At 37.1% G+C, this 14882-nt stretch overlaps 1 non-coding gene across 1 annotated transcript; it reads right to left on the bottom strand.

The window, feature by feature from the left end:
• Positions 1-13361: 13361 nt before the first annotated feature.
• On the bottom strand, positions 13362-13468 carry LOC125166981 (U6 spliceosomal RNA). The gene has a single exon (XR_007152658.1). It is a non-coding gene; the product is annotated as a U6 spliceosomal RNA (small nuclear RNA).
• Between the last annotated feature and the right edge of the window lie 1414 nt (positions 13469-14882).

The following is a 14882-nucleotide window of genomic DNA, read 5'->3' as shown; positions in this document are numbered from 1 at the left end:
AGATTAAGAACAAGCTAGAAAAGCCTACTCACACTTCTTTATGTTCTAAATTGTTCCATACACTTATATGATTCTTCTTATGTCAATACAACACTGTCTTGATTGCTGTGTTTTTCTATATAGCACACCTGCAAATCAAGTATGAATCCTCAAATTTGTTATTTTGTTAAAAGTATTTTGGGGGTCATTCTAGGATACTTTGTCTTCCTATATAAATTTTAGAGTAAGATGGTCAATTGCTTAAAAAAAGAAGGGAATTTTTTAATGGGAATTTTTACTGGTATTTTGTTAAATCTGTAGGTGCATTTGGGGAGAATTAGCATCTTAACATTACTGAGTTCTGATTCATGAATATAGGATCTCTTTCCTTGTATTTATCTAGGCTTTGAAAGCATATAATTCAGAAATGTATAGTGTTCAGTGTACAAATCTTGCACATATTTTGTTAAATTTAATGCTAAATATTTCATGTTTGGGTATTGCTCATAGTATGTTTGTTTACATTTCATGCGCCAAATTTTTCTTTGCTGGTATTTAGAAATAATGACCTTTGTGTAATAGCCTTCTATTTTGCATTCTGGCTAAATGCACTCATTATTTCTAGTGGTATTTTTTGTAGGTTAGTTAAGATTTTCTAAATGTGAAATTTTTATTCTGTTCCAATTCTTATTTCTTTCATTTCTTTTGGTGCCTTATTGTATTGTCTGGGATGATTATATGACACACAACAATATTACATTCTATCTATATTTCTGTCTTCTTCAGTATTCCATGTAGCATACAAAATATTTTCTCATGTTTGTGGACTGCTGATCTCTACTTTGATCCCACATATTTCCTTATTGTTTACTATTTTTACTTCTTAATTGATTCTATTTTTTCATTTATTTTATTTTTATATTTGAGAGAGAGGGAGAGAATATGAGTGGGGTGATGTGATGGAAAGAGGGAAGGGGGAGAGAGAGAGAGAGAGAGAGAGAGAGAGAGAGAGAGAGAATTATAAGCAGGCTTCATGCTCAGTGTGGACCCTGATGCAAGTCTGGATCCCATGATCTTGGGATCACGACCTGAGCCAAAATCAAGAGTTGGACACTCAATTCACTGAGCTACCCAGGCATCCCTTTACTTCTTATTTTATTTTATTTATTTATTTATTATTTATTTATTTTTTTATTTTTTTATTATTTTTTTTTATGAAATTTATTGACAACTTGGTTTCCATACAACACCCAGTGCTCATCCCAAAAGGTGCCCTCCTCAGTACCCATCACCCACCCTCCCCTCCCTCCCACCCTCCCCTCCCTCCCACCCTCCATCAACCCTCAGTTCTCGGTTTTTAACAGTCTCTTATGCTTTGGCTCTCTCCCACTCTAACCTCTTTTTTTTTTTTTTTCCTTCCCCTCCCCCATGGGTTCCTGTTAAGTTTCTCAGGATCCACATAAGAGTGAAACCATATGGTATCTGTCTTTCTCTGTATGGCTTATTTCACTTAGCATCACACTCTCCAGTTCCATCCACGTTGCTACAAAAGGCCATATTTCATTTTTTCTCATTGCCACGTAATATTCCATTGTGTATATAAACCACAGTTTCTTTATCCATTCATCAGTTGATGGACATTTAGGCTCTTTCCATAATTTGGCTATTGTTGAGAGTGCTGCTATGAACATTGGGGTACAAGTGGCCCTATGCATCAGTACTCCTGTATCCCTTGGATAAATTCCTAGCAGTGCTATTGCTGGGTCATAGGGTAGGTCTATTTTTAATTTTCTGAGGAACCTCCACACTGCTTTCCAGAGCGGCTGCACCAATTTGCATTCCCACCAACAGTGCAAGAGGGTTCCCGTTTCTCCACATCCTCTCCAGCATCTATAGTCTCCTGATTTGTTCATTTTGGCCACTCTGACTGGCGTGAGGTGATACCTGAGTGTGGTTTTGATTTGTATTTCCCTGATAAGGAGCGACGCTGAACATCTTTTCATGTGCCTGTTGGCCATCCGGATGTCTTCTTTAGAGAAGTGTCTATTCATGTTTTCTGCCCATTTCTTCACTGGGTTATTTGTTTTTCGGGTGTGGAGTTTGGTGAGCTCTTTATAGATTTTGGATACTAGCCCTTTGTCCGATATGTCATTTGCGAATATCTTTTCCCATTCCGTTGGTTGCCTTTTAGTTTTGTTGGTTGTTTCCTTTGCTGTGCAGAAGCTTTTTATCTTCATAAGGTCCCAGTAATTCACTTTTGCTTTTAATTCCCTTGCCTTTGGGGATGTGTCGAGTAAGAGATTGCTACGGCTGAGGTCAGAGAGGTCTTTTCCTGCTTTCTCCTCTAAGGTTTTGATGGTGTCCTGTCTCACATTTAGGTCCTTTATCCATTTTGAGTTTATTTTTGTGAATGGTGTGAGAAAGTGGTCTAGTTTCAACCTTCTGCATGTTGCTGTCCAGTTCTCCCAGCACCATTTGTTAAAGAGGCTGTCTTTTTTCCATTGGATGTTCTTTCCTGCTTTGTCAAAGATGAGTTGGCCATACGTTTGTGGGTCTAGTTCTGGGGTTTCTATTCTATTCCATTGGTCTATGTGTCTGTTTTGGTGCCAATACCATGCTGTCTTGATGATGACAGCTTTGTAGTAGAGGCTAAAGTCTGGGATTGTGATGCCTCCTGCTTTGGTCTTCTTCTTCAAAATTCCTTTGGCTATTCGGGGCCTTTTGTGGTTCCATATGAATTTTAGGATTGCTTGTTCTAGTTTCGAGAAGAATGCTGGTGCAATTTTGATTGGGATTGCATTGAATGTGTAGATAGCTTTGGGTAGTATTGACATTTTGACAATATTTATTTTTCCAATCCATGAGCAGGGAATGTCTTTCCATTTCTTTAAATCTTCTTCAATTTCCTTCATAAGCTTCCTATAGTTTTCAGCATACAGATCCTTTACATCTTTGGTTAGATTTATTCCTAGGTATTTTATGCTTCTTGGTGCAATTGTGAATGGGATCAGTTTCTTTATTTGTCTTTCTGTTGCTTCATTGTTAGTGTATAAGAATGCAATTGATTTCTGTACATTGATTTTGTATCCTGCAACTTTGCTGAATTCCTGTATCAGTTCTAGCAGACTTTTGGTGGAGTCTATCGGATTTTCCATGTATAATATCATGTCATCTGCAAAAAGCGAAAGCTTGACTTCATCTTTGCCAATTTTGATGCCTTTGATTTCCTTTTGTTGTCTGATTGCTGATGCTAGAACTTCCAGCACTATGTTAAACAGCAGCGGTGAGAGTGGGCATCCTTGTCGTGTTCCTGATCTCAGGGAAAAAGCTCTCAATTTTTCCCCGTTGAGGATGATGTTAGCTGTGGGCTTTTCATAAATGGCTTTTATGATCTTTAAGTATGTTCCTTCTATCCCGACTTTCTCAAGGGTTTTTATTAAGAAAGGGTGCTGGATTTTGTCGAAGGCCTTTTCTGCATCGATTGACAGGATCATATGGTTCTTCTCTCTTTTTTTGTTAATGTGATGTATCACGTTGATTGATTTGCGAATGTTGAACCAGCCCTGCATCCCAGGAATGAATCCCACTTGATCATGGTGAATAATTGTTTTTATATGCCGTTGAATTCGATTTGCTAGTATCTTATTGAGAATTTTTGCATCCATATTCATCAGGGATATTGGCCTGTAGTTCTCTTTTTTTACTGGGTCTCTGTCTGGTTTAGGAATCAAAGTAATACTGGCTTCATAGAATGAGTCTGGAAGTTTTCCTTCCCTTTCTATTTCTTGGAATAGCTTGAGAAGGATAGGTATTATCTCTGCTTTAAACGTCTGGTAGAACTCCCCTGGGAAGCCATCTGGTCCTGGACTCTTATTTGTTGGGAGATTTTTGATAACCGATTCAATTTCTTCGCTGGTTATGGGTCTGTTCAAGCTTTCTATTTCCTCCTGATTGAGTTTTGGAAGCGTGTGGGTGTTCAGGAATTTGTCCATTTCTTCCAGGTTGTCCAATTTGTTGGCATATAAGTTTTCATAGTATTCCCTGATAATTGTTTGTATCTCTGAGGGATTGGTTGTAATAATTCCATTTTGATTCATGATTTTATCTATTTGGGTCATCTCCCTTTTCTTTTTGAGAAGCCTGGCTAGAGGTTTGTCAATTTTGTTTATTTTTTCAAAAAACCAACTCTTGGTTTCGTTGATCTGCTCTACAGTTTTTTTAGATTCTATATTGTTTATTTCTGCTCTGATCTTTATTATTTCTCTTCTTCTGCTAGGTTTAGGCTGCCTTTGCTGTTCTGCTTCTAGTTCCTTTAGGTGTGCTGTTAGATTTTGTATTTGGGATTTTTCTTGTTTCTTGAGATAGGACTGGATGGCAATGTATTTTCCTCTCAGGAATGCCTTTGCTGCGTCCCAAAGCGTTTGGATTCTTGTATTTTCGTTTTCGTTTGTTTCCATATATTTTTTAATTTCTTCTCTAATTGCCTGGTTGACCCACTCATTCGTTAGTAGGGTGTTCTTTAACCTCCATGCTTTTGGAGGTTTTCCAGACTTTTTTCTGTGGTTAATTTCAAGCTTCATAGCATTGTGGTCTGAAAGTAAGCATGGTATAATTTCAATTCTTGTAAACTTATGAAGGGCTGTTTTGTGACCCAGTATATGATCTATCTTGGAGAATGTTCCATGTGCATTCGAGAAGAAAGTATATTCTGTTGCTTTGGGATGCAGAGTTCTAAATATATCTGTCAAGTCCATCTGATCCAATGTGTCATTCAGGGCCCTTGTTTCTTTATTGACCGTGTGTCTAGATGATCTATCCATTTCTGTAAGTGGGGTGTTAAAGTCCCCTGCAATTACCACATTCTTATCAATAAGGTTGCTTATGTTTATGAGTAATTGTTTTATATATTTGGGGATCCGGTGTTTGGCGCATAGACATTTATAATTGTTACCTCTTCCTGATGGATAGACCCTGTAACTATTATATAATGTCCTTCTTCATCTCTTGTTACAGCCTTTAATTTAAAGTCTAGTTTGTCTGATATAAGTATGGCTACTCCAGCTTTTTTTTGGCTTCCAGTCGCATGATAAATAGTTCTCCATCCCCTCACTCTCAATCTAAAGGTGTCCTCAGGTCTAAAATGAGTCTCTTGTAGACAGCAAATAGATGGGTCTTGTTTTTTTATCCATTCTGATACCCTATGTCTTTTGGTTGGCGCATTTAATCCATTTACATTCAGTGTTATTATAGAAAGATACAGGTTTAGAGTCATTGTGATGTCTGTATGTTTTATGCTTGTAGTGATATCTCTGGGACTTTGTCTCACAGGGTCCCCCTTAGGATCTCTTGTAGGGCTGGTTTAGTGGTGACAAATTCCTTCAGTTTTTGTTTGTTCGGGAAGACCTTTATCTCTCCTTCTATTCTAAATGACAGACTTGCTGGATAAAGGATTCTTGGCTGATTATTTTTTCTGTCTAGCACCCTGAAAATCTCGTGCCAATTCTTTCTGGCCTGCCAAGTTTCAAAAGAGAGATCAGTCACGAGTCTTATAGGTCTCCCTTTATATGTGAGGGCACGTTTACCCCTTGCTGCTTTCAGAATTTTCTCTTTATCCTTGTATTTTGCCAGTTTCACTATGATATGTCGTGCAGAAGATCGATTCAAGTTACGTCTGAAGGGAGTTCTCTGTGCCTCTTGGATTTCAATGCCTTTTTCCTTCCCCAGTTCAGGGAAGTTCTCAGCTATGATTTCTTCAAGTACCCCTTCAGCACCTTTCCCTCTCTCTTCCTCCTCTGGGATACCAATTATGCGTATATTATTTCTCTTTAGTGCATCACTTAGTTCTCTAATTTTCCCCTCATACTCCTGGATTTTTTTATCTCTCTTTTTCTCAGCTTCCTCTTTTTCCATAACTTTATCTTCTAGTTCACCTATTCTCTCCTCTGCCTCTTCAAGCCGAGCTGTGGTGGTTTCCATTTTGTTATGCATTTCGTTTAAAGCGTTTTTCAGCTCCTCGTGACTGTTCCTTAGTCCCTTGATCTCTGTAGCAAGAGATTCTCTGCTGTCCTGTATACTGTTTTCAAGCCCAGCGATTAATTTTATGACAATTATTCTAAATTCACTTTCTGTTATGTTATTTAAGTCCTTTTTGATCAGCTCATTAGCTGTTGTTATTTCCTGGAGATTCTTCTGAGGGGAATTCTTCCGCTTGGTCATTTTGGATAGTCCCTGGCGTGGTGAGGACCTGCAGGGCACTTCCCCTGTGCTGTGGTGTATAACTGGAGTTGGTGGGCGGGGCCGCAGTCAGACCTGATGTCTGCCCCCAGCCCACCGCTGGGGCCACAGTCAGACTGGTGTGTGCCTTCTCTTCCCCTCTCCTAGGGGCGGGATTCACTGTGGGGTGGTGTGGCTCGTCTGGGCTACTTGCACCCTGCCAGGCTTGTGATGCTGGGGATCTGGTGTATTAGCTGGGGTGGGTAGGCAAGGTGCACGGGGGCAGGAGGGGCAGGCTTAGATCGCTTCTCCTTAGGTGATCCACTTCAGGAGGGGCCCTGTGGCAGCGGGAGGGAGTCAGATCCGCTGCTGGAGGTTTGGCGGTTTGGCTCCGCAGAAGCGCAGAGTTGGGTGTTTGCACGGAGCGAGCAAGTTCCCTGGAAGGAACTGGTTCTCTTTGGGATTTTGGCTGGGGGATGGGCGGGGGAGATGGCGCTGGCAAGCGCCTTTGTTCCCCACCAAACTGAGCTCTGTTGTCAGGGGGCTCAGCAGCTCTCCCTCCCTTTGTCCTCCAGCCTTCCCGCTTTCCGAGCAGAGCTGTTAACTTATGACCTCCCAGACGCTAAGTCGCGCTTGTTGTGGGAACACAGTCCGTCAGGCCCCTCCGCTTTTGCAAGCCAGACTCGGGGGCTCTGCTTGGCCGGCGAGCCGCCCCTCTGCCCCGGCTCCCTCCCGCCAGTCCTTGGAGCGCGCACCGCCTCGCCGCCCTTCCTACCCTCTTCCGCAGGCCTCTCGTCTGCGTTTGGCTCCGGCGACTCCGTTCTGCTAATCCTCTGTTGTTTTCTGGGTTATTTAGGCAGGTGTAGATGGAATCCAAGTGATCAGCAGGACCTGAGGTGAGCCCAGCGTCCTCCTAAGCCGCCATCTTGCCGAAAGTCTACTTCTTATTTTAAAGACAATGTTTACAATTAAGGGAGATTTGAACTGTCAAATTTTATTGTGGTACTTACAATAAACCCTCTACACTCAGGCCTCACATCCTACCACTTTCCTCCTTGTTCTACTTCCACAGTGAATTTGTTGGTGGTCTAAACATGCCATGTACTCTCCCAATCCTGTCTTCACCTTTGCTGTTCTTTCTGCATGGAGCACTCTTACCCTAAATAGCCATACAGCACATTCCCTTGCTTCTTTCTGGTCATGTTTCCTGCTCATGTTTCCTTATCAGTGAAATCTACCCTGACTGCTCTATATAAACATAGCAATCACTTTCCAGAGGCTCACTTAGACCCCTGACATTCCTGGTTTTTCTCAATGCCATTTATTAACATTTAGTATATTGTTACATTTATTTTCTCTCCATGTTAGATTTGAGCATCATAATAGGGACAATATATATTTTTTTCATTGTGGCATCCTCATCAAGTATAATAGTGTCTGACAAATTATGGATACTCAAATATTTTGTGGAGGAATGAACAAATGAATAATGTATCTATCATTTCAATGAGAACTCAAAATACATTTTGTGTGTTTGTTCAATATATTAACAAGTGCTAGTTATGGTCAATGCAATGGCAAGATAATTTTAGGATTTATAGAACCATTTTTGAAAATATAATATTTTGAACATTAAACATGTACAGAAAGTGTATAAAGAAAATGAGGCATAGAACACTATTTTAAAAAGTGGAACTGATAGCATGTATTTCATGAGTTGGTAGAGGAAAATATAACAAAAGAAATAAGTTATTTCTCAAGTCCTTTATGAAACTCAAAGCCATTGCTTTCTATGGGTCAGGTTTTGACATATAAGAAAGCGTATTCCATATTTTCCAATACTACAGGAAATTTTTTATACCTTATCTAGGCCAGAAGAAGGGAAAAAACTCACTTAATTCTTTCAGTGAGTAACTGAATATGATACACCCCACTTTCATTTTTACAACTCAGTTTTATTTAGATACCATAAAAGGTCCAGATACTTTAAGCTATCGAAGTGATTACATGGTCATCGCAGTGGTAGAGTAATTACAGAGAAATACAAATAGGTTTAAAGGAGATAGCATTGCTGCATGGGGATGGATCTACTCAGCAGAAGACGGTACATTTCTGGTCAGATTTGCACTTTTTAAATTTTTAAACTTTTTTTAATGTTTATTTTTGAGAAGGGGGGGTGACAGAGCACGAGAGGGGGAGGAACAGTGAGAGAGGGAGACACAGAATCCCATGCAAGCTCCAGGCTCTGAGCTGTCAGCACAAAGCCCTATACCGAGCTTAAAGCCACAAGCCTTGAGATCATGACCTGAGCCAAAGTCAGATGCTTAATGACTGAGCTACCCAGGCACCCCTTTGGAGGTCCCCCAAGGTTTTTACAAGATCACACAGTTGCTGCATGCTGTGTGGCAAATTCCCTCCAAGCTCCAGGATGAGTTCTGGCTGTATCATTTCTCGTTTATCATTATTTTAGAACTGACATAGAACTGACATGTAGATTTTTAAGTCTATGTAATACTTTTTAACTAAAATGTGAACAATAGTAGGAACTTATCAACAAGGACACATATTTTTCCCTGGGCATGGGAAGAGAGGGTGGTCCAAGAAAATCTACTTCCAAGTAAAGCATGTAAACCTATAAGGAAAAAGACACTGCAATGATGTACCAATAGTAAGGTCTATGCATATATGTTTGCCCAGGTAAATATTAAAATAAGACATGTTAAATATATAAAAGTAGAAAACAAGATTTTATTTCATTTTGATTTATATTGCAAAAAGAATGAACCATATTAAAAGAAAAAGAAGCAAAAAAAAAAAAAGCAGGCATGAAATTTCTTACCACTGTTATTACACTGTTTCTGGGTAGGAAAAAAAATACATGTATACACACATGCACACACACACACACACACACACACATTCACCAACATACAGAAGGTAAGAAAATATAACAGAAGGTAAATTATTTTTTCCAAAAACTGAGGTATTAATTTACCAACATGGAGAATTTACTTATCATTTTCAAATATAATTATAGCTTTTTTCTAGAGTTAGCCCTACATGCTCTTGTTCAGTGTTGCCTAAACTAACATTATTCATCACTTTTCTGGGTAATAATATTTCTACGATAACTATGGACCTAGAGTACTTTTTACAGGCTTTTGTCTCATTTTTGATACTGTTCATTGAGAAGTTCTAGTCAATTCTATGTTAGAACTGAGTAAAAATTAACTAAAATTGAAAATAAAAGTAAAATTTCAGAGTGACAACTGTCTGGTTCTCAAGATACAAATATTTTCAGGGATCTTCAGGAAACATATTTTTCTTAAAAACACCTGTATGAGATTATCTAGTATAAAAAATATTAATACAGGTTCATGTAAAGAAATGCATTTTGTCTTTATAAAGGAACCAAAGGTCTTTGAAATAATTATTATAGTCTTATAATGCCAATAGTATATTTTTATGATTAACAATTTTTATGAACTATTTAAAACCAGGGAGATTAGAAAAATAGAAATAAATCTCAATGAACAAGTTGGTAAACAAAGAAGCAGAAATATAAAGGTCAACATTAGCATTTCTGGCTAGATATATTAAGATCTTTTATTCTTTTACTCAATTTGTTTAAATATTTTCATGCTAAAAAGTCAGAGTGATTCATATTAAAATTTCGTAGCAGAGTTTGTCTTCCACAAGCATGGGCTAAAAAATCACCTAAACCATAGAGAGCAACCAGAGTTGACAATGAAATTAGATTTTGTAAATGAACTATGACATGTTCATCTTTGATAATCTAGATTTAAATTTCAAGGAGCAAACTCATCTGCCCAATACCGTAGGCATATTAATGGCCTCTCAGATATGTCCACAATCAAATCCCTGGAACCTGTGAATGTTACCTTACACAGCAAAGGAAGAATAAGTTAGCAGATAGAATTAAGGGTGTTAATCAACTGCTTAACACAAGGAGATTATCCTGGTGGGTCCAATGTAATTAAGGGTCTTCAATGTGAAAAAGGGAGGCAGAACTTTCAGTGCTTGAGTGATGCTAAATGAGAAACATTCCACCAGATATTATTGACTTTAATGCTGGAAAGAGATCAGAATTCAAAGGTAGGTGAGCAGCCTCTAAAACCTGGAGAATACAAGGAATTGGATTCTTTCCTAGATTTGCTACAAAGAAATGCAGTCTTCCTGACACCTGGATGTTAGCCCCATTAGACAGACCCATATAAGACTTCTAACCTACAGAACCATAAGATAATAAGGATACTATAGGGGTGCCTACGTGGCTCAGCTGGTTAAAGTCTGACTTTGGCCCAGGTCATGATCTCACAGTTCGTGAGTTCAAGCCCCACACCAGGCTCTCTGCTGTCAACATGGATCCGCTTCAATTCTCTGTCCCCCTCTCTCTCTGCCCCTGACCCTCTTGTGCTCTCTCTCTCTCTCTCTCTCTCTCTCTCAAAAATCAATAAACATATACAATTAATTTCAAAAAAAAGGATAAAACATTTTTGTTACTGAGTTTATGATAACTTGTTACAGCAGAAATAAGAAACTAATGCATTTATCAAAAACAGATATTAAAGAAAAGAAAATATTTACAGGACACCTGCATTCATCAGTCAGTTAAGCATCTGACCTTGGGTTTTGCCTCAGGTCATGATCTCATCACCATGAGATTGAGCCCCACATCAGGCTCCAAGGAGACAGCTGGGGGCCTGCTTGGGATTGTCTCTCTCCCTCTCTGTTCTTCCCTTGCTTGCATGCTCTCTCTCTCTCAAAATAAATTTAAAAAAAATGTTTGCTATGAGCTAAATTTGTATTCTAATTTTATTTTTGTATAAAATAATATATAAAATATAAGACTTAAATAAAATATAAGACTATTATGTATTTTTTAAACTTTTTTAATGTTTATTTATTTTCAGGAAAGAGAGAGAGAGAGGAGAGAGAAAGCATGAGCAGGGGAGGGGAAGAAAGAGAGGGAGACACAGAATCCGAAGCAGGCTCCAGGCTCTGAGCTGTCAGCACAGAGCCTGATGTGGGGCTTGAACCCAGGAACCATGAGATCATGACATGAGCCACAGTTAGAAGTTTAACCAACTGAGCCACCCAGGCACCCCCCCAAATATATTTTTATATTCAGTCATGTTTTAAGACTCTCACCTCCTTTATCAGACCTTTCCTGAAAAACTCAAGATAAACCTAGTGTTTCACATTTTCTAGGTTTACATGAAATTAAAAAGAAAATTTATAAGTGTAATACATAATATTTGCATAACCAATCACATAAGTCTTAAGTGAATATTCAATGAATCCTTAAATTTTGAATCATTTAGAGCATTAACTATTTTTTAGAACCTCAGCTACATTTAGAATATTATCAGAAATCTCAGAAGCCTTTTACATTCTTTTTCCAGAAGATATTCTTGCCAAAGGTAACTACTATGAATTTTAGTACCTTAGATTTGTTCTGATAGTTTTTGAACCTTATTTACATAAATAGAATCATATAGTATGTACTTTTTTTTTTAACCTGGGATCTTTTACTCAATATTATAAGTATTAATCCTTTGTATTGCTTCATGTAGTTCATTTTTTTATTGTTGTATGTTATTTTGATATATGAATATATCTGATGCTGATGGAATTAAAGTTGCTAATCAATTAACTTTAACATAGAAAGATTATCCCAAATTATCCAGTGAGCCCAGGGTAATCACAGATCTTTAAATGTGGAAACAAACACATGCACATACACATGATCTATTGAGATCATTAATGAATCAAATCTTTAGATCATTTTGGGGAGAGTTGACATCTTCACAATATTGAGCTTTCTAATATGTGCCTTCTAATCTATGGAACTCTATAACCATACCTTCAATTATTTAGGCTTTTAATTTTTCTCATATATCTTTTATATGTTTGTGTGTGTGTGTGTGTGTGTGTGTGCTTACTGTTCAAAAGAAAACACAAAGACAAAAAAAATTCATAGTCAGAGAAGACATGTTCCCTTAGATTTGTAGATATTTTTATTTGGATTTACAGTATTCTGTCAAATACTATTCCCTGAGGTAATAAGAAAACTATAAACTGCAATTCAATATATATATATGTATATATCTCAAGTGGCAAATTTACTCTTTTGTGATATCCTTCTTTAAATGTAGAGGGAAAACATTTTTATAGTGTAAATTAAATTTTCCCTCCTAGACTATCTCAAACATCTGCAATGTAAACTTTAGCTTCTATGCTTGAAATAGTTGCTTGACAAATAACATCAAGTTGTAAAATGTATTTTTATTTTATTAAATTATATGATGAAAAGGTAAACAGCATAAGTTTTTTTTTTGCTTTTTACTTCCTGTTTTTGTCTTTCTAGCTCAGTATATGTATATATATACTTTTATATGAAAAATATGGTGACGATATTAATAGTCATTTCTGAACTGATCTTTCATTCTTAACAACATATTGTTTTCTTGGAGTTAATAATTCTTTTACTCCCGTTTACTTATTTTTTTTTACCAATTACTATTTTTTCCTTGATTTGCTGCATCAGCTTTTCAAATGCATAGAAATATCTTACTTTTTTACAAATGCCTAATCTTATCAGATAATCTGTCCTTGCAGGGCCCACAGGTTTCCAGTTCTAATCTGCAACAGGAAGTAGATTTACAAGCCTGGGGCTAGGTTGTGGTCTGGGATTCCCTCTACTATTCTCCCTTGTTGATTGCTTATTTCTTTTTGAAAGAAATGTCCTATTTTCTCTTAGTTTCATGCTTAATTTTCTGAATCAGAATCCTTCAGTTGATTCATAAGGAAGACTACATAGGATACAAAATTGACAGTCTTTTCACATCTTAAAAATATTTTTATTCATCTCTTGCTGTTAATTATTTGGACTAATATTTCAGTTTATGAAATACATTTCTTTTAGTCACTACATATTAAATACACTAAATGTATCTATTTTGCTTTTTGTTCCCCATTTTGGTCCCCTTGGGTCTTTTTGTGTTTTTTTTTTCTTGCTTATTTTCCATGTGTTTTTTTTTTTTTTGCTCTGTTATCTTTGAGCCCTTCTGCTAATTTTATTTCTAAATTTTAGTTACCATATTTTATTTTATTTATTTTTTATTTTTTATTTTTCTTGTTTTTGTTTTTATATGGAATGCTTCACGAATTTGCATGTCATCCTTGCACAGGGGCCATGCTAATCTTCTCTGTAAAGTTCCAGTTTTAGTATATGTGCCGCTGAAGCGAGCACTAGTTACCATATTTTAAATCTTTCAAGGTGTTTCTTGTCCTCAAAACTTTAAAGATGGCTATATTTTCTTGTTTTATGGAAACAATACATCTTATCTGTCTAAATATGGTCGGTATATTGTTTTGCTCTGCTTCCTGCACCAGCTTTCTTCCTTCTACATGTGTGGTTTGTCTCTTTATTTTAGTTTGTTCTTTATTCCTAAAGATCGATTTAAATGTTTGGTCTTCTTCGGCTCTCTTTGTTTAAGATAAGGCACTGAAAAGGTGAGGGCGGTGCCTATGTGAAAGAGTACATGAAGGACATGTCTGTGACTTTACATGGGATCCAGTCTTCTCGTTTGGAGATTGTCATATCTCAGACATGATGTGATGGCCTTTTTCCTGGGGCAGTTGTTTTGCAAGATTTGGGGATGGGGACCATGAACTACCTATGTATGCCTACTTTTGTTAAGAACGTAAAATATATTTGGAAAATGATGCCAAAGTTTAATAGCTAAATTTGTATTATATCATTAACTATAGCTTCAAACCTCATGTCCCATGCCTCTGAGTTTGGTGTCCTATGATGTCTGGAGTCCTTTGGTTCAATTTCCTCTGTGAGAAAAACTCACATTTTTTAATGGAGGACACAGAAGTTTAGGTATCTTGTTACTTGGTGTGTGATACTCTGTCTTCTTTAAGTTTGAAATATCTTAGGGATTCTATAAAGGATCTGATTTCTATGTTAGTTTCTCCCTTTTCCTGCTTAGATTGCAAATTCTTTGGGTCTCACAAGTCAATATACATTCTTTTTTTCTAGTTTTTATCTTTCAATAACATTTTAAATATTTTATTCACTTTTTTCCTATCTCCAGTTCACTTTTACTCCTCTAATGCCAATTTATTAAGGCTTGGGAAAGAAGAACATATAAAATATGTAATATGTTTTTCTTGAGATTGCTCTCTTTCTAGTCACCTTAAAAAGAGGTCTCAGCCATTACTGTGGCTTTAAAATTATCAAATATGCAATTAAGTCCAAAAACAGTCACTTTATTGATGACATCACCACTATCTCACAGCCTTCAATGTCTGTGGTATACTGACATCTCACTGAATGGTGTATTGCCACTGCAAATGCCACTACCAGCTTTAACACAATTTATTAATTCTCCAGCTTCCCACTCCTGTTCATGTTTTTCCAGTTTGGGTTAATAATATCACCTTTGTCTTCATTAACTACATAAAACATTGTGTGGGAAATTTTGTTTTTACTCTTACCCCATAGTCACTGTGTTTTGTCAGCCTTCACTTCTGTTCTTATTGTTGCTATTTCGAAGATCTCTCATTTTATACCTCCTTGGCTATTTAACCTTAGATTTAATGTCCTTGTTTATAAAATATAGAGAAGTGAGAAACAAAAGTAGTAAATATTCATT

This window comes from Prionailurus viverrinus, chromosome B2 (genome assembly GCF_022837055.1).
Source record: "Prionailurus viverrinus isolate Anna chromosome B2, UM_Priviv_1.0, whole genome shotgun sequence".
Lineage (NCBI taxonomy): Eukaryota > Metazoa > Chordata > Mammalia > Carnivora > Felidae > Prionailurus > Prionailurus viverrinus.
Note: the sequence above shows the minus strand (reverse complement) of the source record. Positions and strands in the feature narration are given on the sequence as shown.